We start from the raw sequence: 26,069 nt of genomic DNA on the forward strand, positions 1-26,069 counted from the left end.
TCTTTATTTTTTTCTCCGCCGAGTCCTGCAGTAATCACTACATCCAGTCCGACCTTTCATAAACATCGGCCTGCTGCTGGAATCCCTTTCCTATTCCTACCTTATCGGAAAGAAAGTGCCAGCTTATTGATTTTACAGTCGCAAGTGATGAGGAAGTAGAGATGAGAGGAGTAGAGAGAATAGCAGAATACAAGGACCGAGAAACTGAGTTACAGAGATTATGAAAAATGTGGGTAAAATGTATCACTGTAGTTATAAGTGCATTAGGAACCATCCTTAAAGATTTGAACAGGTGGATAGAGAAAATAGGCATAAAACCTAGTTTAGCACCGCTCCGGAAACCCGTGATTAGGGACAGCTAGAATACTTAGGGATGTTCTTGGCATCTAAGGTTACTTGTTGTAGACCGATGTTAGCGATTGTATATATATATATATATATATACTCACATACATACACACACACACACATATATATATATATACATACATACATGCATACATACAGACATACATACATACTTACATACATACTTACATACGTACGTACGTACGTACATACATACATACATGCATTCAAACATACATACATACTTACATACATACATACATACTTACATACATACATACACACATAAATACATACATACATACATACATACATACATACACACATACATACATACACATACATACATACATACATACATACATACATACATACATACATACATACATACATACATACATACATACATATGCATAGTGTGAATCTGTGGTCGACGGCTTAGTTTCATGTCTATAATATTCGGCAATATAGTTTGTAGTAAACAAGAGATCTGTGTTGCTGTTAATTTGATCATTGAACATGGCTATAAGCAGTTTGTCTGACATAACATTAAGTTAGTGTTTTGTAATGATTTGTAATGATTTTGTCGTACACTTTTGATCAAATTAAAAAAAAATATTGGATGACTTCGTAATAAAAGCAAAGTAAACAATAATGTTATAAAGGTAGAAATTTATTTTTAACAATTTATAATAGAAAATTATGGCTTACTCGGTGTTGTTGATCATTCTTGTGTATAAAGTTTTCTACTATAGACAAAATGTCTAAAATCTTGGAGGAGAGAGCTATTGGTTTGATAGATCCTAGTTTTATACTGAAAGGCGAAATTACCTCGGCAGGAATTTGGTCCCAAAACATAACGACGAACAAAATTCCGCTAAACATTTTCGTCCATCCTGCTAATGATTCTGCTGGTTTGTTGCCTTGTACTTGTGTAGTGGTTGTGTGGGTATCGCGGTGAACAAATGCAAAAGGAATGTAAATGCCATTGAAGTAAACAAATGAGTGAATCGATTCATAGTTTAAAATAATTTATTCACTGGACTTCATTTGTCGTTGGTACACATAATTCTTCACTGCATGCAAAATGTTGACAACTGCTACGAGTTGCTAGAAATACATGTATCTGACAAGCATGTATCTGACTCATATATTGTTCACTTCCCAGGCATTTGTACATTACTGCATACACTATATACCCACTTTCTGAGAAGTTATGGTGCACCTGAGCACTGTATACAATAATTTCATTATTATTATTATTAAATAGAAACAGGGTACATCTGAAATGAATATGTTTGTGTGTGTGTGTGTAAGTGTGCGTAGTTTGAACATTTCTCTCGGGTCCCTACGGTCATAGAAAACCTGTCGTCGTAGACCTTTCCCGTTTGCCTGCTAGGCCTTTCTTCCCCTGTATGTCTGTTGATCACGGTATTTATAATAATCGTGGCAGCTAGAAGGACAGACATACTGCAGCAAGGTTTGTACCTAAATAGGTCAGTTCCTGTCCATTTGATTTTCGTCTGACATGGCTGAAGTCGATGGTCAAAGGGAGATAATAAATCACTTTTTGACAGGACAAAGGAAACCTTTTTTCGCGCCTGTTGATCGTGGTGGTTTGGACGACCGAGAATTCTTAGATTCGGTTTCGAATCTAGGCTTGGAGAAGGAAGTGTTCATTTTTACACTTGTGTTTAATGAAATTGTAAATAGATCGGCACACAGTTTGAAAACTACAACTCCTACCGTAAAATTTCCATGCGTTTGTGTTTGATGAATTGATTCTTTATGTCTGCTATTTTGTAGGTATATTTTGTCTACTAAATTGTTATGTATTTATCATAGAGTGTAATCACAACAGTCCACCGAACGTTCAAGTGAACCTCTGAGTAACAGTTTGTAAATATGTTTTGTTTTTGCTTTAATAGATAGTATACGATCAGGCTAATTTGTGCTTGGAATCGGGTCTAGAAAAAGGGTCGTAATAGGCACGATTAAAATAGGAACGGTCAGTCGGAAGAATTTAGATAATGGTGGTTGACTGTTAAATCGATTAGACGAGCAGAATGTATTTGTATAATCGATCAAGGAGACAGAAGAGGGAAATATCATGTCGGTGTATCCAGCTTTACCAGTGCTTGCGAGGGAATAGAATCAAGAGAGAAGATGTCGAAAGAATAAAAGAGTACATCATACAACCGTGCATGTCCAGATCTATTAGTAGAGGAGACAAAGGGGCACATCCCGACGGTGTATTCTGCTCTAGTAGTGGTTGCAGTACGCTTGTGGTGAAGGGATATTTGCCACCCAGTTGGATGACACCTTGAGTGAAAGCTATTGCCAGTGGCTGCAGCAACTGCCCTGTACCATATGTTTAGCCAGTAAGCTATCATCGGTTGCACTTAGGAATTTGGCAAAACCCGAAGTTGTTCAGAACTAAAGTAGTGTTTATTCATGAACCGAAAGGCCAGACTTTGCTACATAACCACAAATTAAGTCACGACAGAAAAATAAAGAAATAATAAAAAATAAGGACAGAAACATAAAAAGAAAGAGAGAGACAAACTGTATTATTATGAAAGAAAAAACATTTATTTGGGAGCAACCAGGGGTAAATGTTAAAGTCTTTAGTTGGCCATTCCTATCATAGCTTTGTGTAAATATTACTGATAATTCTTTAAATAAGCACTGGTTTATCTTGGGTTCATTATAGATAACTCATCTCACATAGAGATGTCAGGAATCCGTCACCTTCTGCATGACTCGTTACTTTCCTTCCTCTTTGTATTACCTTTTTTTATTGGGTATATATGTTTTTTTGTATGTATAATACACATAAACACACCAGTACATTCAACTATCTATACACACACACTCACTCAAACACACACATACACATACACACAGATAAAGAGAAAGAATCATATTAATAAATAGATACGTAATTTATATACATATGTATATTTATTATGCATATATTTATTATGTATATATATATATATATATATATATATATACACATATATATATACACACACATATATATATATACATATACATATATATATATATATACATATACATATATATATACATATACATATACATATACATATATATATATATATATATATATATATATATCTATATATATATATATATATATATATATGTACATATATATTTATATACACATGTGCGTACACTCTATATGTATACATATACATGCACGCATAAACACATGTATACATATGGATATACATAGATACACGCATTGATATATCTACCTCTCTGTCTATCTATATGTCTCTATATATATGCATACATATATACGTGCATATATATACGCACCTGTGTATATATGTATACAATATACCTTTATATGTGTGTGCGCGTGTATATATGTAGGTACACTTCCATACATACATACAAATACACACACATGTGTGTATATATATATATATATATATATATACATATACATACAGACAGGCAGACATATGGGGTGTATTGGTATGTCACTGCGTATGTCCGAGTGTGTATGCGTTTGTTCCAACCTTTCTTCGTCCAGCTGCTTCTTCTCCGAAGGAGTTCCGTATTGAGTGCTTATAATGTAAGTTGGGAGAGATCGTCAGAGTGCCGAATAAAATGCCTTGCTCTATTTATTCCGACTCACTGCACTCAAAGAGTTCGCATCACACCGATGTTAGAGGTGTCTTTCATTTTATCGGGGTCGATAAGTAAAGTACCAGTTAACTATTATTAGAGCCGATACTTCTTTCTTCACACTTTACCCTCTCTTTCCCATTCCTCTCACTCTCCTTTCCCTCTATTTTTTTTTCTTTCTCCCTCTCTCACTCACTCCTGTGCGTCCAATTACACTATACTTGTTCCACGTCCTCGCGATGTTGTGTTTTCTCTTTGTGTTTTCATATTTGGATTAACTATATATATATATATATATATATATATATATATATATATACATGCATATTTGTACATGCATATAAATATATATATATGCACATATATAATACGCATAATTATATATATATATTAATATATAGGCGTACGGGCGGCTGTGTGGTAAGTAGCTTGCTAACCAACCACATGGTTCCGGGTTCAGTCCCACTGCGTGGCACCTTGGGCAAGTGTCTTCTGCTATAGCCCCGGGCCGACCAATGCCTTGTGAGTGGATTTGGTAGACGGAAACTGAAAGAAGCCTGTGTTTGTCCCCCTAGCATTGCTTGACAACCGATGCTGGTGTGTTTACGTCCTCATCACTTAGCGGTTCGGCAAAAGGGACCGATAGAATAAGTGCTGGGCTTACAAAGAATAAGTCCCGGGGTCGATTTCCTCGACTAAAGGCGGTGCTCCAGCATGGCCGCAGTCAAATGACTGAAACAAATAAAAGTGAAAGGAAAAGAAAGGTGCCCCAGCATGGTCACAGCTCGTGAGCTGAAACTAGATAAAATTTTAAAAATATATATACATATATATATATATATATATATATATGCATGTATAGGCATATATGTTTGTGCTTGAATGTACGTATGCAAATGTTTATGCATATATGCATCTGTAAATTTGCATATGCGTGTGCGTGTTTGTGTGTGTGGGATGCTGATAGAAACAAAGAAAGAGGGGGGAGTGGTGGGAGTTAATTACATTAATGACAAATGATTTCTAACACATTTTTATTATATTGTGATAATGAGAGGCGGATGAGTGAATAGAGGAAATATCGGAGCGTACTGTTGATGATCTCCTGTAGGCGTAACGAATTTCCTCCTAAATAATTAAAACTGCTAAAAACTGGATGAACTTCCTAATGTCCGATCCGAGCAACCGACCGCCCTCTCGAATTCGCACGCTCGCCTACGTAACATTGTGAAGTAAGCAGGACTCAAGTCAAGAAATGTCCACGTTTTCTTTTGGCATTCCATTTAAGTGCACACGCACTCGCGCACGGACGCAGGTGCACAAGAACGCACGCGCACACGAACGCACGCACACACGAACGGACACACACACGAACTCCACTCACACACGAACACACACACACACAACACGAACGCCACGCACACAAGAACGCACGCACACACGAACGCATACACACACGAACACACACACACGAACGCCACGCACACACGAACGCCACACACACACGAACACACACACACACATGAACGCCACGCACACAAGAACGCACGCACACACGAACGTACGCACACACACACGAACGCCACGCACACAAGAACGCACGCACACACGAACGTACGCACACACACACGAACGCCACGCACACACACACACGAACGCACGCACACACGAACGCACACACACACACGAACCCCACACACAAACGAACGCCACGCATACATATTCTGGCACGTGACGCAGCGGTCGTCTGCCAGATCGCTCGTGCCGTCAGCTGGTCCTGCGATGCGTTCGCTTGTACCGAGATACAACGCCATTTGAATAAAGAAGAATTATAAATTAATGCTTCAAAAAACCCCATAATTGTAAAATGTTATTTAAATTGTCTGTATATTTTTATTGCATACAAATATGATTAACAATCAATAAAAGCTCTAAGTTTCTGTTGTTCTTTTCTAGATTTTTAAACATTGTAGCGTAGTTTATTTTCATATTCCAAGCAAAGTACTCCAGAATTATTTATTATCCACTAGCTCCCTACCCACCAAATTCCAGGCCTTGTGCCTATAGAAGAAAGGATTATTATTATCATTATTATTATTATTACTACTACTACTACTACTACTACTACTACTACTACTACTACTATTTTTAATATTATTATTATTATTATTATTAATATTATTATTATTATTATTATTACTATTATTATTATTGTAATAATAATAATAATTATTATTATTATTATTATTATTACTACTACTACTACTACTACTACTACTTTTTTAATATTATTACTATTATTATTATTATTATTATTATTATTATTGCTGCTGCTGCTACTACTACTACTACTACTACTACTAATATTATTATTATTATTATTATTTATTATTATTATTATTAATATTATTACTGAAAAATATTGCGGCGTCCTGACACAATCGTTAGCACGCCAGACAAAATACTTATCGGCATGTCCTTCGTTTTTAATTTCCGAGTTCAATTTCTGCCGAGGTTAACTTTTCCTCTCATCCTTTTGGGGCCGATAAATTAAAGATCAGTTGAGCACTGGGGTCGATGTAATCGCCTTAACTCCTCCTCCGAAATTGCTGGCCTTGTACCAACATTTGAAACCATTAGTATTATCCAAAAACGTTTGGCATCCACTGACTTACAGACACAATTTCTCTCTCTCTCTCTCTCTCTCTCTCTCTCTCTCTCTCTCTCTTGTACACGTTCTTCCTAACAATTGCGCTCTCCTACCAGCTAACTACCGATTACACACACACAGTCACCCATCAACACTCTACACACGCTAACCAGCCCCAATATACTTTGTACACTTCTACACTCTACACCAGTGGTTTTCAACCACGGTTCCGCCAGTACAGTCCAGGGGTTCCGCAAGGAGATACAAAAATGCTAAAATCTACAGTAATTTTTAATTCTCCTGTGCAAGATATGTGTGCATAAGACAACTAAATTATTGCACAGGGGTTCCTCGAGCCAGTGAAATGCTTTCTTGGGGTTCCGCTCCAGCAAAAAGGTTGAAAAGCACTGCACTACACTAACACACAAACACACACACACACTATTTCTGTCTTATATCTATTTCCCGTCCATTCCTCCCATCTCAACTACACCCCCATAAAACAGCATTCCCGCCTGGTTTCTAACCCTTCACTCGATTGTGTTTCACTGATTATTTCTCTTCCCTCCTCTATGAATCGCTTTGTCTTCAGATTACGGACTAGCATCCGAAACGTTAACACACTTTCTCTTTCCATTAACACGATAAGCTACATATATATATATATATATATATATATATGCATAATTAATCCTGGTCGAGTTGATTCATTGTTTTTCTCTTTGCCTTCGTAAAAAAGTATGTTCACCATTATGGAGATTCTTATAGTAGCAGTAAAAGGAATTTTTAACTCCTATTTCTAGATTCGGTATGCGGTGAAGCAATTAGCAGAACCCTAATCATAATGATATATATATATATATTGTCTTTTCTCGCCCGCCTTGTAAGGCTACTGGTCGACATATTTTCTCTCTCTCGTCGTCCACGATAATCCAGCGTTTGCAATACTTTTTTCGTCTGGCGTTAACAGCCCTTCTTATCTTGTTCTCCTTGTCCTGTCTCTCACTGTTATATATTTATTTTTCCACTGTTTATATATATATTTTTTACTGTTTATATGTTTGTACTGTCGTTACCGTCTTGCTTTTTTTTTACCCCTCTGCGAAAAGATCTCAGAATTTTAATTGATTTGCTTTTCGCGGGAAGGAAGTTTTCTTCGAAGTATACGTCTCGCTTTTATCCTTCGAAACGTTTAGTAGATGAAACCTTAGCGACTGAAGAAGGGGATTTTTCGTTGTGCTTATTGTCCTGTATCTCTCTTTTTTTTGCTTGTCTTGTTCCTTGGTTTGTGTCTATGTGTTTCGTCTCTCTATGTGTTCGACGTCTTTTTGGTGTCCTGTACACATATATGCGTGTATATGTACATGTAGAGGTAGGTACGTACATATATGTTTATATATATGCATATGTTCTATTTTATTAACATATTATACGACTAAACGCACGCACCCTAATAAGTAAGATTGTTCTGTTTATCAAGTTAGCCTTGATATTAACTCTCACGCGACTCTGCATCTTTCTTTCTTTCTCTCCCATTCCCTTTTTCGTCTTTTTTCCCTCACTTAACTTGTCTCTTCCTCTCTCTCTCATTCTTCATTCTCTCTCTCCCTTTCACCATTCTTCATGGTCTCCTCGCACCATTCCCCTTCTTCTCTCTCTTCCTCTTGCTCCTCCTCCCCCATTCCCGTCGTCCATCTGCGACGATACTTCCGTCGTAACTGCTATCCTGTCTTTTCTCGCCCGCCTTGTAAGGCTACTGGTCGACATATTTTCTCTCTCTCGTCGTCCACGATAATCCAGCGTTTGCAATACTTTTTTCGTCTGGCGTTAACAGCCCTTCTTATCTTGTTCTCCTTGTCCTGTCTCTCCCTGTTATATATTTATTTTTCCACTGTTTATATATATATTTTTTACTGTTTATATGTTTGTACTGTCGTTACCGTCTTGCTTTTTTTTACCCCTCTGCGAAAAGATCTCAGAATTTTAATTGATTTGCTTTTCGCGGGAAGGAAGTTTTCTTCGAAGTATACGTCTCGCTTTTATCCTTCGAAACGTTTAGTAGATGAAACCTTAGCGACTGAAGAAGGGGATTTTTCGTTGTGCTTATTGTCCTGTATCTCTCTTTTTTTTGCTTGTCTTGTTCCTTGGTTTGTGTCTATGTGTTTCGTCTCTCTATGTGTTCGACGTCTTTTTGGTGTCCTGTACACATATATGCGTGTATATGTACATGTAGAGGTAGGTACGTACATATATGTTTATATATATGCATATGTTCTATTTTATTAACATATATATATATATATATATATATATATATATATATATATATATATATATATAAAAAGTTAATCCAAACAAGAAAACAAAAAGACAACAACGCGAGGATGTGGAACAAATAAAGTATTATTGGACGCTCAGGAAAGAAGGGAAGAAGGAGGGTATGACGTTTCGAGCGGAGCTCTTCGTCGGAAACATAGGAGAAAGAAAGATCCCGAGGTGGGAGGACAGAGGGGAAAAAAAGTGGTCTTCACGAGGTCACATACTGAAAATAATAATAAGGGTAAAATTAATTAATTATTAATTAATAATTTTACCAAGTAGTGTTCAGTATGCAAAAAGACCATTTACGGTATATTTAAAACATTACGTTATATAATTAGGGTTCAGTAAAAAAATTTACTTTACCTCTTATAGTAGAGGAAATAGCTAAATTCTTTGGCTGCTATTTCTGAAAGTTCGGTGTGTGGTAAAGTAAATTTTTTTACTGAACCCTAATTATATAACGTAATGTTTGACCTCGTGTGTACCGTTGGCGATTTTTTTTCCTCCGTCTTCCCTTCTCTGGATCTTTCCTTCTCCTATGTTTCCGACGAAGAGCTCCGCTCGAAACGTTAAACCCTCCTTCTTTCCTGAGCGTCCAATAATACTATATTTGTTCCACGTCCTCGCGTTGTTGTGTTTTTTTGTGCTTTCTTGTTTGGATTAACTATATATATATATACTAGCAGTATCGCCCGGCGTTGCTCGGGTTTGTAAGGGAAATAACTATATAAGCATTTTTAAAGATGTAAAGTATAATAGCCATCTCAATATGGCTAACCACAAAGGGGGGGTGTTACTGTAGCTTTTTACGTTCTGAGATTTAATAAGAAATTTTTAGAGAGTTACTTCCCTTATATATGCCAAAAATGCATTAAAAATGGGAAAAATTGATGGTAATTTTTTTTTTAAATCGTAGACTTATCGTAGACGCGCGCTAATACCCAGAAGGGCTCGATATGAATCACGACTATAAGATACCCGGTTTTGGTTAAACTGCACCGCAAAATGTGGGAGTAGTTAGGAATCTAAATCGTAGGAGACAGACAGCACACGACCTCACTTTTATATATAAAGATATCCCTTTGGTACAAAACAAATCTGTAGTAGACGAGCAGTTGCTGTCTATGTGTGCCACGAAAATTCGGTCGGACATTTTCAGACAGCTGAATTTGCTAACTGTTTTTTCTTTTACTTACCTCACTGATAACTTCGTAATTTTAACTTCGTAATTTTCATTTAAAACATATAACCTCTCCTCCGCATTTATATCAGGTGACATTTCCTATCTACGTTAAGAACTATTACTTATTTGTGTACGCACAATACATTCTTCTATCTCTCAGAAATCTTTCCCACTATTTATCCATTTATTTATTTATTCCTTTATTACATCCAAATATGTCTATGATATAAACTTAAGTTATTTTCATGCCCCAAAGGCATATTTCTAATTGCGTATAGAGTGAGAAGTGAAGAACACCTAATCAAATTTTCATACAAGTACATAGCGCGAACAAAAACCGTTATAAAAAAGTCTGCTTATCAGTTCTGAGCATGTTTCAAAGAATATTGTTTGTTTATACTAAAAGAGATCTTTGTTGTGATCCGTGCTTCATATGAAAGTAAAAACGAAAAACAAGAAATGTTATTCATATCAGCAACAAGTAAAAACGCCAGGCAACTAAGATCAAAATATATCCAAGAGCAAAAGAAACGTTGTTCTATTTTTAAAAATCATACACCACACAAAACACAGATACATTCGTGTATTCATGAATCCATATATACATGAATACATACATATATACACGTATTCAGTCATATATACATGAACATGTTCTTACATCCATATATGAATGGATGCATACATACACGTATACATATGTATATATATGTATCTATATAAGGGTATAAATGCGTATATAAGTAAATATGCACACACATACATACACACATATATATATATATACACAATGATATACATACATTTATTTTTGTATGGATATATGTGTCTGCGTGTATCGTATATATGTATGTATGCATGTATGAATGAATCAATCGATGTATGCATATATGCATGTGTGTATGTGCGAATGAATGTGTGTATGTGTGTGTATGTACGCTTTGTATGCATGCATGAATGTATATATGTATGTAAGTATTTATGTATGTATTATGCATGTATGTATGTATGTATGCATGTATGTATGTATGTATGTATGTATGTATACATGCATGTATATATGTAGGTAGGAAAGCTTTTATTTCAAAAAAGATATATTGAAAACACGACTTCTTTTTCTAAGATTTTTACATTTGATGGATATTTGTCCTCATCTTGTTTGATGTTAACACAACGCTTTGGCTGCTATACCCTCCAGCCTTCATCAGGTGCCTTGGGGAAATTTCGAACCTGGGTTCTCGTTCCTAAAATATTTTTCGATGTTGTTGTTGTTGTTAGTATTATTATTATTGAGTGAGAGAGCAGTGCATGCCATCAAAGTGACACTGGGGTAAAATATCAGACTACCTGTATGATAACGGTCCACTAGGCACATGCATCACAACCATATGTGCGCGACATGGCGATCTCATATCAAGATAAACAACACATGACCTTGCAGGTGGGGCCCAGATAGAATTTTCTTCTGGTCGAGTAGCCCATCCTGCTCAAAAGATCCCTGAATAAGGGTTGTTTAATGACGTTGAACGAAACACCCATGTTTTCAGAGGTGAATTGTTCAAACTCCAAAGAATCCCTCTCAACAACTGGCTATGATGCTCCCCACTACTTCTGCTCGTGGTCAGAGATGCACATATTGTCAGCCACTAAGGGACATGCTCAACTGGTTAAGGTCAAACAACTGACAAGCAAATCTGTGGTATTGAGCAGAATATTTGCTGTAGCCCATCTTTTATACTAAGACAAAACAATGTACATGATAACACTTCCAATTAGTTAAGATCAGAAGCGATGAGAGCCACTGCCTGGTACTGCATCAGGGCATTATTATCATTTACCATTATCATTATCATTATTATTATTATCATTATTATTATTATTATTATTATTATTATTATTATTATTATTATTATTATTATTGAGTGAGAGAGCAGTGCATGCCATCAAAATGATACTGGGGTAAAATATACGAAGCCCAATATACCCATCATGACTACCCGTCTGATAAAGGTACACCAGGCACATGCATCACAACCATATGTGCGCGACATGGTGATCTCATATCAAGATAAACAGCACATGACCTTGCAGGTGGGGCCCAGTTAGAATTTTCTTCAGGTTGAGTAGCCCATCCCGCTCAAACGGTCCCTGAATAAGGGTTGTTTAAGGATGTTGAAAGAACCACCCATGTTTCCAGAGGTGAATTATTCAAACCCCAAAGAATCCCTCTCAACACATAGCTATGATGCTCCCCCACTACTTCTACTCGTGATCAGAGATGCACATATCGTCAGCCACTAAGGGACATGCTCAACTGGTTAAGGTCAAACAACTGACAAGCAAATCTGTGGTATTGAGCAGAATATTTGCTGTAGCCCATCTTTTATACCAAGACAAAACAATGTACATGATTACACTTCCAATTAGTTAAGATCAGAAGTTATTATTATTATTATTATTATTATTATTATTATTATTATTATTATTATTAACATCATTATTATTATTATTCAGGTCACTGCCTGGAACTGAACTCGGAATCTTGGGGTTAAGAGCGCGGCTACTAACCCCAATATTCCGAGTTCAATTCCAGGCAGTGACCTGAATAATAATAATAATAATAATAATAATAATAATAATAATAATAATACCTTAGGAATGAGAACCCAGGTTCGAAATTTCCCCAAGAAAGTACGGAAGTACTAGAATTAAATATATTTATCTAACCACATCTCATCCTTTGGATTACGGCCGTTTCGCAGCCTTTATCACTTAACTAGCAGTATCGCCCGGCGTTGCTCGGGTTTGTTTCGACCCTTTAGAATTGGAATTTTTGAAAACTAAAAATTTTGCATTATGCAGCTTGTTATTCTCTTTAAGTGAACATTTTTCTGATTGAAATACACCGAAAAATGAGGACACAGCAGTTAAAAAAACGTAAAAAAATAGGGATTTTTATAGAGAAAAAGTACCTTTTTGATGTAAATAGTTTTTAGTGTTAACATGGTCCAATTTGAATTTTATTTTCTGCAGAAGGAAGAGCAAGCCTTCTTCTATGAAACTCTTAATTTTGGTCAACTTGCGTCGCAGGGTCTCGGAGGAGATAGTGTTAGTTGAAGGCTACCAAACCTGCCACTCAGAGACAACTTCAGCTTTACATATATATAGATAACAATTTCAGTGAATAATAAATTATTTTACATATCTGCATTAGTACGCATACTATGCGTTATACAATACAAATTATATATTTACAAATCAGATAACTAGAACATGATGGTTATACTAATGCTTGAGCTCAAAGTGGCTAAATAAATATTCATTTCTCATATACATTTTGTGATTCGAGATGTATATATACTCCTGGTGGATCCCTGGATATCAGCGAAACAAAACTGTGCATTACAATCCCCCGTTCCTGTGTGATCAGCTAGCCGGGTCCACTAGAAAGGCTTTTCTGTGGTAGCCACATGATTCTATAAATTCATATATTACACTACAAACCAAATTATATTATTATATACATTATATAGATGTAGGTGTTTGTATGTGTGTGTGTGTGTGTGTGTAGATAGATAGATAGATAGATAGATAGATAGATAGATAGATAGATAGATAGATAGATAGATAGATAGATAGATAGATAGATAGATAGACCCAACACTCAACACAGGGGAAATTGTGACGTTTCTGATAGCGTGTTACGTTTGTGGTTAGGCGTATGTTGGAGAAACACAGCTGGAGCATAATATACACCGTGTAGCGTATTATATATAATTTATAGACGCATGTATACATCCCTCTCTTTATACATCCGATATGCGAGAGAGTATGTATATATATATATATATGCTCACTATGCAGCATTTATGTATATATACACGTTTATATGGATATGTATATGTGTGTGTGTATGTGTGTGTATGTGTGTGTATATGTATGTGTGTGTATATGTGTGTGTGTGCTCACTATGCACCATATATGTATATGTTTATATATATTTACATATATGTGTGTATGTATGTTTGTATCTACGTATATATGCAATATGTGTGTATGTGTGTATATATATATATATACACACGTCTTTTTATTTATGCGTGTATAGTTACATAATACTGTATAATTACATAATACTGAGTTCTTGCTGTCTCTCTAATATGCACTAAAACACAATCCTTTCTCGTTGACAGCTACCTTAAATTGCCCATACATATGTGTGAGAGTCTTCTTACTCATTAAATCATAAACACGCCATTGAAGTCTCTACTCGAGAGATGGTTTTGAATACAACATCCACTTCAAACTGCATTGCTCAAAAGATCTACATCTGATCTTAATGTTGCTGTATTTTTTTACTTTAAACACTTCTTTGCTGATATTTTTATACCAATGACATTGATAATCTCTGCTATTTGTAGTTTTACCTCAGTGCATTACATATCTCAGATCTTATCTTATGTACAGTTAGTGTACAGAACCCGAGCCCTCTTCAGGGGTATTTCCTCATGGCCATATTGTTAATAATATTCATAAGTAGAATTATTGACTGTTCACGGTGGCAAATTTCACCACCGAATGGCAGAGATGTAACAAGTGTATTTTAGTAGGGTTCACATTGTCAGTGGGTGGGTCTGTTCATTGTAGCCAAGAAGGTATTAGCAGAAGGGGGAGGAAATCAGTGTATATTTCTTTATTGCCCACAAGGGGCTAAGCACAGAGGGGACAAACAAGGACAGAGAGACAGACGGATTAAGTCGATTATATCGAGCCCAGTGCGTAACTGGTACTTAATTTATCGACCCCGAAAGGATGAAAGGCAAAGTCGACCTGGAGGAAATCAGTGTAGAAGATCAAAAACTAACGATAGTACAAAGTATCCAGTCCTGAAGGGAAACCTAGTGTACTGATCAAGCGAAAATTATCTTTCCTCTTGCGTACCGTAACTGCCAGCCCCAAATAACATTAAAGTATAGGGTAAAGAGAAGTAGCCATCTTGCAAATAGTGTGGCACAGTTCTTTGTAGTCTGAACTGCATTTGACCGAATACTCTATGGCAGTGGGAAAAGATCGATACAAATGGAGGCATGACAAAGTCCGTACCTAAATCGTCTTTAGGAAAGGTGATAAAGTTCTTAAAGCAAAATCAATTGTAGGAGACCTGTTTGCTATTTTGCATCAGGCCTCAGACTGGAAGCTGTAAGTAGAACGGTAGAACAGATGCAAGTAAAACTGAAGGATAGTTCCTGAAGAGGTGGCAATAATATCCTCAGACTGGATATGTTCTTGCTGTCCAAAGCCGCAAAAACAATCATCGAGGCTGAACACATGGTGCCCTGGAACATATCTAAAATTGCTCACCAATTGAAGAAAACCAAATACCAGATCTTGGTGGAGGAGGGTTTTGTTAAAGGATGGCACACTGCCTCATCTTGCATTGAATTCGGTTGCGGATTTCCAGCGATGTCGGTTATCTATTTCCTACAGAAGATTGAGGTGGAACCCAAACAGCTGACAGACATTAGCAAGGAGATAGCCACGTAGCTGAACTCCGTTCAAGGTAGTTGAGGTTGGCTTAGACGTCGCCAATGGAAACATTCTGCAGGCCAAAGCCAATTCAGTTCTCGTTGCCCCACTCAGGCGAGGTGTACAGGCGAAGGGGCGAAACACTTATGATCCCCAGATACCTGCACGTGATAAGTAAGGTTTCAAATATTGGGATGACTTTAATCACCACCAAAAGAAGAGCCTGTAACATCTTTAAGTGGCCCCTGCAAAGCATCCCTGATATTTATTTAACCTGTAAATGTATATAAATACACACATATACATGCATATATATGTGTGTGTATGTACATGTATTGTACGTTGGTGCGCGCCTTTGCGTGTTTGTGTGTGTGTGTGGGTGTGTTTGTGTATGTGTGTGTATGTGTGCGTGTGTGTGTGTGTTTGTGTATGTGCGTGTGTGTGTGTGTCTGTCTGTGTGTGTGTGTGTGCGTGTGTGTGTGTGTGTGCGTGCGCGTGCGTGTGTATGTTGTAGTTTTTCCCGTTGGTTTTAAAGATGTGATGTTTCTGATCAGCATTTGGTTTTTGCTTTTGTTTTCCGATTTCTTTGTTTCTAAAGTTTAAAATCCGCTACAGGGAAATTCTACTCTTTGGTTCGATTTTAAACATTGTTAGAGGAAGATTTCGTCTACTAAATGCATCGATCCGGTGATCAAAGTTTTCATCGTATAAGTGTTTGTGTGTGCACGTGCGAACTTACCATAGTTCAATTATATACAATACATTTTATCCTTCTCTACGTCTGTCCAGGAGGTAAGAGTTTTTATGCCATGGAAAACGGAAAAACCGCTCCTTATGAATCCGTAGCGCTCTAGAAAGATGCTTTATCCCTTTTTTTTATCTGATTATCCTTCTCTGAACTAAGTACATGCACCAGTAGATTTTGAACTCACCACTGAATTGCATGTCAACTTTAGGCAATATTTTACACTGTTTAGTGCAGACATCGACTGGACTGCAGACGTATTGAATTGCTGATAACGGGATACGACGTGAAAAACATTTCATATTCACCATCATTATTTAGTTAGTTTTGAAATTTTCTGCCCAAAAAATAAGGATTTTCAAAACGTGAAGATGCAAATAAGTGATTATATAACTATGCCTAGAAATCGTTAGATAACTTCCGAGTTGGTCCTCTATAAACTACTATAGTTCTTTAGGGACTCCGTGCTTTCATTAACTTTTTCCAGATGATGGCGCACTTATTTTTAAATATATTGATGTTTTCTACATCATTTAGTGCTATATACATACATATATATATATATATATATATATATATATATATGTGTGTGTGTGTGTGTGTGTGTGTGTGTGTGTTGCGTGTATGTATGTATATATATGTATATATATATGTATATATATGTATATATATATATGAATATATATATATATATATATATATATATATATATATATATGTTTAGATAGATAGATATATATTTAGATAGATAGATAGATAGATAGATTGATAGATAGATGGACAGATAGATAGGTAGATATACAGACATAGATATATACACATACTAATGCATCCTTATACACAAATATATAAACATACACACATACATACGCACGCACGCCAGACCCACACACACCCATACACACACACGCGCACAAATATATATATATATATATAATTTATATACATATGTAATCACGAACTGAATTCCTATTTTACTTTCGCCATTTTTTTATATTTTTCTGAAACGTTCCTGTCGCGTGGGTAGAATGATAATAAAAAAATTAAGTGAGACATCAGAAAATTGTTACCACCTGAAGTACTTCTAATAAAAGCTTCCATGCCACGAACATAAACAAACCTCTGTCTTTGTGACTATTTCGTTTGTTTAATATAGGTCACTCTAATGTATGCTATTTAAGTCGGTCGAATGTGTTTGAGATTAGCCACCTGTTGGGGTAAGCGTTCTTAGTCTGGAAGGCTTTAAATTATACATTCTTACTCGATAAGAAGAGCTAAAATATAAGGAGTTTCACTGGTGTGTCTTCATATTTCTTTACGGAAAGGAAGCAGAGATTCTAAAATGACGGAAGGTGCAGGCGTGAATATGTGGTATGAAGTCTGATTTCCAACCTAATGGTTCTGGATTCAGTCCCACTGCGTGGCACCTTCGCCAACTGTTTTCTAGTAGACATTTCTTTATTACCCACAAGGGGCTAACATAGAGGGGACAAACAAGGACAGACAAAGGAATTAAGTCGATTATATCGGCCCCAGTGCGTAACTGGTACTTTATTTATCGACCCCGAAAGGATGAAAGGCAAAGTCGACTTCGGTGGAATTTGAACTCAGAACGTAACGACAGACGAAATACCGCTAAGCATTTCGCCCGGCACGCTAACGTTTCTGCCAGCTCGCCGCCTTATTGTTTTCTAGTATATAACAAGGGCCCGACCAAAACCTTATGAGTGAATTTGATTGACAGAAACTGAGAGAAGCGCGCGCACACACATGCATACACGCACATACATATATATACATGTTCGCGTGTGTGTGTAAAGCGAAAAGTCAGGAAGTGTGAGAGGGGAAGATAGATCTATTTCCTCAGATGACTTCCATAGGGTTACGGCCGTTTCGTAACCTTCATATAGTATGATTTTTAATATGCTAGTAATTAAACGTACGTTTGCATTATATTTATACTCACCATTTTACAATAAAATTGTATACTCACAAATTACCTCTCCCACGCATGCGTACGTGTGTATGTATGTGTGTGCTCGTGCTTGTGTATGTCCCTTACTACAACCGGTGTTGATTTCTATATGTGGCCGTAACTTAGTAGTTCGGGAAAAGGCAACGAGGGAATAAATACCAGATATAAAAAGTTACTGACGTCGATTCGTTCGACTAAACCCATCAAGGCAGTGCTCCAACATGGCTACAGTCCAATGACTGAGACAAGAAGATATATATTTCTGTGTGTGTGCCTTTGTGGTTGGGTCGGTGGGTGTTTACATACATGCATATACATACATATGTGTGTGTATGCATACATACATGCATATATATATATATATATATATATATATATATATATATATATATATATTTGATTTGAAAACCCCACTAGAATGGGAGAAAGCGCTAATGATCTAAGTGATATGATATATATATATAAAAAATGTAATATATAAATAAATATCTGTAAATATAAACCATCCGATCTTCTGAGTACCTCATTTCTTCTAATATATATATATATATATATATATATATATATATATATATATATATATATATATATATATACATACATGTGTATGTGTCTGTAATACGTAGGCTTGATTGAAAATTAGAGGTCTTTTATATGTGTGCACTTAATTGTAAAGTCAGCTAGCGTCTATGATATATATATCAATATGCTTAATGCAGGATTACTAGGCGAATGGAATCCAGTATCACTCGGTAAAAGTACCATGTTGAGGAACGGAAATACATTAGTCTTTTTTTTTACTTTCTATTGCTGTACGTAATTTGTGTGCCGGCACAAATAACACTCTTTTCCTTTTGTTGCGCAAATATGTAAGTTTTGTAAGAGGTTTTTTTTAAAATGTGTCTACACATTCCGTAATTAGTGTCAAGTTTTGTTTTTATTATATTATTTCTAATTTCCCCATCCAGATTGTTATTCGACGATTCTCAAGCGGCCGGTTTTGCTTCCGATTTCCGTGGTTGGATTAACTCAATAAACAACCATTCAGTCTTATGCGCTCAGTTCGTCCAGATCTTCGCCGATCTTCGCCTCTCGTTGCCTTTATGTGTACTGGCCCTTGGAAACTAGAATCATTGCGAATCATCCCTCGCGAACTAGAAAAAGGGATATTTGTATCGGTATACGCGAACATTGAGGGGATCGGTACTGCTCAAAGGAATACGGACAATTTTCATAAATCTCGGTTGGCAGTGCTACCGGTTCGAGATGGAAAAGTGAGTCTGACAAACGGCGACCATACATGCTCGGTGTCAAGGGAACGTTGGAAATATAGTAACCTCATGCAGTCGTTGTCTGGTAACACTAACGAAAGAGGCTGTGTAGTAGACCAGATTCTTTGGTCAACCTCTCAAGTTTCATTTGAAGAGCAAAGTGAGGATTGAAAAATAAAAGACAGTGGCAAGGGTGATCTCACTAAACGAACTTGTTATGAGCATGCGTCTCTTGACTGAGGGAGAAGGATAAGGAGTGGTTAATTTCCCTAGTGGTCAAGGTGACCGTGGTATTGAGGGGCTTCCACCAGTAGGACTCAGAAGCCTCCTCCCACTACATTTGGGGAATTATTACTTATGTTTTTTTTTACTTCGTTGTGTATGTTATTTTACGCTTCTATGTAACTCCATTTTTTATTGTATTGGATCGTCCTCTGCCGTTCTAGATTTTTGTGTAAACTCTTCGTGATTTATAAAGAGAACATTGTCTATTGTTATCAAAGCGGTGAGCTGGCAGAATTGATACCACACCGAACAAAATTCTTTACGTTCTGAGTTCAAATTTCGTAGAGGTCGACTTTATCTTTCATCTTTTGGTGGTTCATGAATTAAAGACCAGTTACGCACCGGGGTTGATGTAATTGCCTAGCCCCTCACCACCACCAAATTTTAGGCCTTGTGCCAACAGTAGAAAGAGTCGTCGTCGTCGTCGTTGTCGTTGTTGTTGTCGTCGTCGTCGTCGTCGTCGTTGTTGTTGTTGTTCTTCTTCTTCTTCTCATTCTTATTCTCCTTCTTATTCTTATTCTTATTCTTATTCTTCTTCTTCTCCTTCTTCTTTTACATGATTTTAGATACACCTCAAGAGTTCTCTTCCTTAGAACTAGAATCGGTTTAATCTTGAAGAATATATAGTTTTAAGTGCTCATAGCTAAAATGATTTCGTGGTTAACAGTAATGCTAAGGTCTAATAGAAATACTCGACAGGAAACATGCATAGAATTGTTCAGAGCAAATATAAATTCTTATGGTTTGGATTTATTGTTGTTCGTATCTCCGATGTCTTCATTTTGCGTCAAAGTGATGCTCTCAAACAAATGGTTAACTTGAACTATGCAGTTAACGATTAAAAACTTACTTTAAGCAAGCTAATGTTCAATATTTGCGAACTGGGTTTATTATCTTTAAAGGGTAACGCAGGGAATTTCATAACGATGGGTCACACTTTAAACGCAAGTAACTAACACTGGAACATGCATGTTTCTTAAAGAAAGTGCATAATACATAACCAAGGTACAAATTTCCTACATCATATGCCACCCTGTATATTTCGCCCATTTTGGAAAAGTGTTACTTGTGGATTTTTATTTCCGTGTTTCTTTAATTTTGTCCGGTGCAGTAGTAATTTCGCCAGCTCACCGCTTTCATAATTATAGATAATGTTCTATTTATTAACCGCTAAAGGTCTACAAAAAGTTCAAATAATCGTTTCTACTAAAGACACAAAGCCTGGAATTTATGGGAAAGGGGCTAGTCGATTACATCGACCCCAGTGTTTCACTGGTTCTTAATTTACCAACCCCGAAAATATGAAAGGCAAAGTCGACCCCGGCGGAATTTAAACTCAGAACGTAGCGACGGGCGAAATACTGCTAAGCATTTCGTCCAGCGTGCTAACGATTTTACCAGCTCAAAGAGTTAACATAACGCTACTTTTTTTATTCCTTCTCCCTTGTTTACATCTACAATTGTTTGAAATGCCAAATAATTCTTATCAACGATTCAGAGAGAGCAATGACCTTGTGTCAGTGTCTTTTCTTGGTTTACTGATTTTTGTATCACGTGTTTTACAAACAAGAAAGTCATTAAGAGAATTTAAAGATATATATACATATATATCTCAAAAGAAGTCGTTATTTCGACAGTGAATGTATATCAACTTAAAACTATATATTATTTGAATCTGAATTTAAAATTAGTGAATGATATTTTATCTTGAAATCTCTCTCGATTTGAGTCCATCTAAACATTGGAAATAAAATAGCTTGAAACACATTGAATAGACCAAAAACAGTATTATCCCGTTGTCTGATTATTCCCAAGTGTTATCTACAATTGAAGGATAACAACAACTAAACAAAACCGCAAGCACAATGCAAAAACAGAGTTTACACGTACACAAGTTATACGTGCGCATATACATACATACATACATACATACATACATACATACATACATACATAAACACCCACATACATACATACATGCATACATACATATATACATACATACATACATACATAAAAATTAAGAGACAGAGTGTGCATGTATATATAATGTAAGACTATATGTGTGTGCGTTTGCTGTATGTGTTTGTATCTGTGTGCGAATGTGTGTGTGTGTGTCGGATTATTTAATTTTATTTCAAGATTTCTTGCCAATAGAGAATGAGCTGGTTTCTAACCTAGATCCAAAACACCTTCATTGGAATTTCAACAACATCAACAGGGTATTTTTGTATGTACTTGTGTATATATGCAATATCTGGAGTCACTGTGCAGATTTCTATGGTTTGTTTTATGTATGTATTCTCACGTCATATGGTTGCATGTCTAGACATGCACATATATACTTAAATACTTCTGGGAAGTTTTACAGATTTTTACAGTTCCATTGATGGATTTGTAGTCTTTGATTTGTAGTCTTCAAATCAGGTTTCTTCTTTCTGTTTTTGAAAAGCCTAATTTCTCACGATTGGTATTTAGGTAGTTTGTTACTTATCCCAGTGATCCGATAATTCAGATATAATCCTGAACTTAAATTTCTCAATAGTCCAGCGTAGGTGTTTTCTTTTACGCTGAGCTTTCACTCTATGTTAACATCCTCTGGGCAGCTGATATCCACTATTACATACAGTTTTCATCACAGTCCAAAATTTTCATGTCTGGTTTATTGTTTGCATTTTATTGAGGTTTTCACTGGAACATATTAAAAATCATACTATATGAAGGTTACGAAACAGATGTAACCCTATGGAAGTCATGTGAGTAAAGAGATCTATCTTCCCCTCTCACACATGTATATACATGTATGTGTGTGTATGCATGTATGTGTGTGTACACGCCAGTAGTCCTTCTCATTATGAGCGGCTATAGTTTCTACAATACTGTGGGTTCTTATTTCTTTGGCCTCAGGATTATACATGTATGTATGTATGTAAATCGAAAATTGAAAATTACAAAACAACAACAATCAAAAAGATGTACAGATGGAACGTATTAGGGTGACGCTCAGTGTGAAATGAAAAAGTGTTGGTGTATAACGTCTCAAGCATGGCTCTTCGTCAGAAAGTAGAAACGTCCGGATAGAAGGGAAAAAACTAGTCCAAGAAAAGCACGAGTGTTGTTACATGATTGAAGTGAAATGTGTATGTATGTATGTATCTATTTATGTACGTATGTATGTATGTATATATTTATGTGCCAGGTCACTTTCGAGTGCTACTGGTAACATGTAACCCAGTACAACCTGTTGCATGGTCGGGTCGACGGCGACTAAACTGGCAACCCCACCAAGCTTGCTTGGTGAGGAGGGTGCTTACTGGACACCCTGCGGGATGAAAAACAAAACCCGTCAAAGGGTGGAGGAACACTTGAGAGTCAACGGCCATCCAATAAATGTCTTAAGGATGTATCAAGCGTGGGGACATAGAAATAATCGGACTGAATACCCAATCGTGCGGTTAAACCATTGGGAGTGAAGGACTCCTAGCCTTTGTTAGGGTATCCTTCTAGGAGAAGGTAACTCAGGTAACTGGGATAACTCCGACATAAAATCTGCGGCTCAGTGGTTACCGATGATGTTGACTTGTTCTTCTTTTCGGATTATGGCTGCTGTTGTTTAGTGAGTGGGATTGACTCAGTGCACAGCCTTTCCTCACTTTAAAAAAAATCTTCTTGTCTGTATGTATGTCATCATTTCAAGATTTCTTTCCAATAGAGAAGAGCTGCTTTCTAACCCAGATCCAAGGCTCCTTCATTGCAATTTCAACATCAACATCAGGGTACTTTTTGTATGCATGAATGTATGCATCCATGTATGTATGCATGTATGAATGTATGTATATGTGCAGGTTTGTAAGTATGTATATGGGCACATATGTACGTTTTGTTTTATGTATGTATTCTCATGCATATAGCTGCATATCTAGACATGCCCATTATATTTAAATGATAAACTTCCGGTTTTGAGAAGCCTAATTTCTCAAGGTTGGTATTTAGATATATCCTAGGGCCCCAATGATCACAGGTGGAAACCTGAACTTGTAATCGGGATAGACTAACTACAGATTTCTCAATAGTTCAGCGAATTCTTCTTTTACCTAATCTTCAGCTTTATGTTAACATCCGCTGAGCAGCTAATTTCCACAACTCTAGATATATGTATGTATGTATGTATGTATGTGTATGTATGTATGTATGTATGTATGTATGTATGTATTATGTATGTATATATGTATGCAAGTATTCCTGACTTTAAGGGTATCGCAAAAGGCCTGACATTTTTATTATACACACACACACATATACATACACACACACACACACACACACACACACATATATATATATATATATATATAGAGAGAGAGAGAGAGAGAATTTAATGTTTCTAATTAGATTGATCAGCGGATATGATCAATCTAATTAGAGACATTAAATTCTCTTAATACAATCCCCCCTTCCAAAAAATCTCTCTCTCTCTCTCTCTCTCTCTGTATATATATATATATATATATATATATATATATATATATATACATAGTCACAATGAGGACATTTAAACCTCCATAAAGTTATTTTTATCTATGATACACTGGTTTAATATATACTTTGAACACATATTTCTTCAATGAATATATATAAAACATCGTAAAATATTATCAAATATTGATATCTAGTTAGATAACAGAGAGAGCTAATGGATACAAATTAATTTATCCATTAGATCTCCTGTTTTCTAACTCGATAATAATATTTGATATTTAACGATATTATATATATATATATATATATATATATATATATATATATATATACATACATATATATATATATGAATAGATAGGTAGGGATAGATAGATAGATAGATAGATAGATAGATAGATAGATAGATAGATAGATAGATAGATAGATAGATAGATATTTATATATGTGCATCTGTTTCTATGTATGCTATAAATACTATAGATGTGTGTGTATGAATGCATATTTGGGCATACATCTATAGATATAAGTGTACATGAGAGTGTATACCCTTTTTTTTTCTTTTTAATGATACCACTAAGGAACATGGTTTTTGTTGCTTGGTGCTGATTTCAAAAATGAAATCCATTTTCTTCTATCATCTCAAGATTTTTCAGAAAACTCAAATATTCGTTTTTCAACATTTCCACCACAATTGTAACCATGTCCAAGGATGGATTTGATTTCGTCAAAATACCGGCCCATGTCTGGAGCCTGACATCACTTTGAAAATATAGATTTTCATATCATTTAAAGTAAATGTAACTACAAAAGTGAAAATGAAAGGCAAGATCTAAGTATCTTCAGTGAATATAAAGCATCAAACCTGAGCAACTTCCACTATTTTCAATCTAACCAGTTTTAAATGGTATGATAATGACAGAAATGTCCTTTATACAATGAGATGTTAATAAACAACACTTTTCCGTACTCCTTGACATCATACTTACTCTTTTACTCTTTTACTCTTTTACTTGTTTCAGTCATTTGAATGCGGCCATGTTGGAGCACCGCCTTTAATCGAGCAACTCGACCCTGGGACTTATTCTTTTGTAAGCCCAGTACTTATTCAATCGGTCTCTTTTGCCGAACCGCTAAGTAACGGGGACGTAAACACACCAGCATCGGTTGTCAAGCAATGCTAGGGGGACAAAGACAGACACATACACATACATATATATATATATATATATATATATATACATACATATATACGACAGGCTTCTTTCAGTTTCTGTCTACCAAATCCACTCACAAGGCTTTGGTCGGCCCGAGGCTATAGTAGAAGACACTTGCCCAAGGTGCCACGCAGTGGGACTGAACCCAGAACCATGTGGTTGGTAAGCAAGCTACTTACCACACAGCCACTCCTGCGCCTATGTTCATATTTGTGTTCATATTTGTGTTCATACTTGTTCATATTTATGGAATTTGTCTGCAAATATGCACATACTGTACTTGATTTAGTATGACTATCATTGCAAACCAGGTGATACTTATTTTGTTGAAACTTTAACTATTTCTAATGAAAACTGGTATTGTGAATTCTCATTTAATGTTTTAATTGTGAGGTCACATGG

The 26,069-nt window shown here is 36.1% G+C and overlaps 1 long non-coding RNA gene across 1 annotated transcript; it reads left to right on the forward strand.

Annotated features, from left to right (window-relative positions):
* The first annotated feature begins 1,906 nt into the window (after positions 1-1,906).
* Positions 1,907-25,042, forward strand: LOC118762229. The gene is made up of 3 exons (XR_004997983.1): positions 1,907-2,038; positions 24,121-24,126; positions 25,032-25,042. It is a non-coding gene; the product is annotated as an uncharacterized LOC118762229 (long non-coding RNA).
* Positions 25,043-26,069: the final 1,027 nt, after the last annotated feature.

The sequence above is a fragment of the Octopus sinensis genome, linkage group LG2, assembly GCF_006345805.1.
Source record: "Octopus sinensis linkage group LG2, ASM634580v1, whole genome shotgun sequence".
NCBI classification, from domain to species: domain Eukaryota; kingdom Metazoa; phylum Mollusca; class Cephalopoda; order Octopoda; family Octopodidae; genus Octopus; species Octopus sinensis.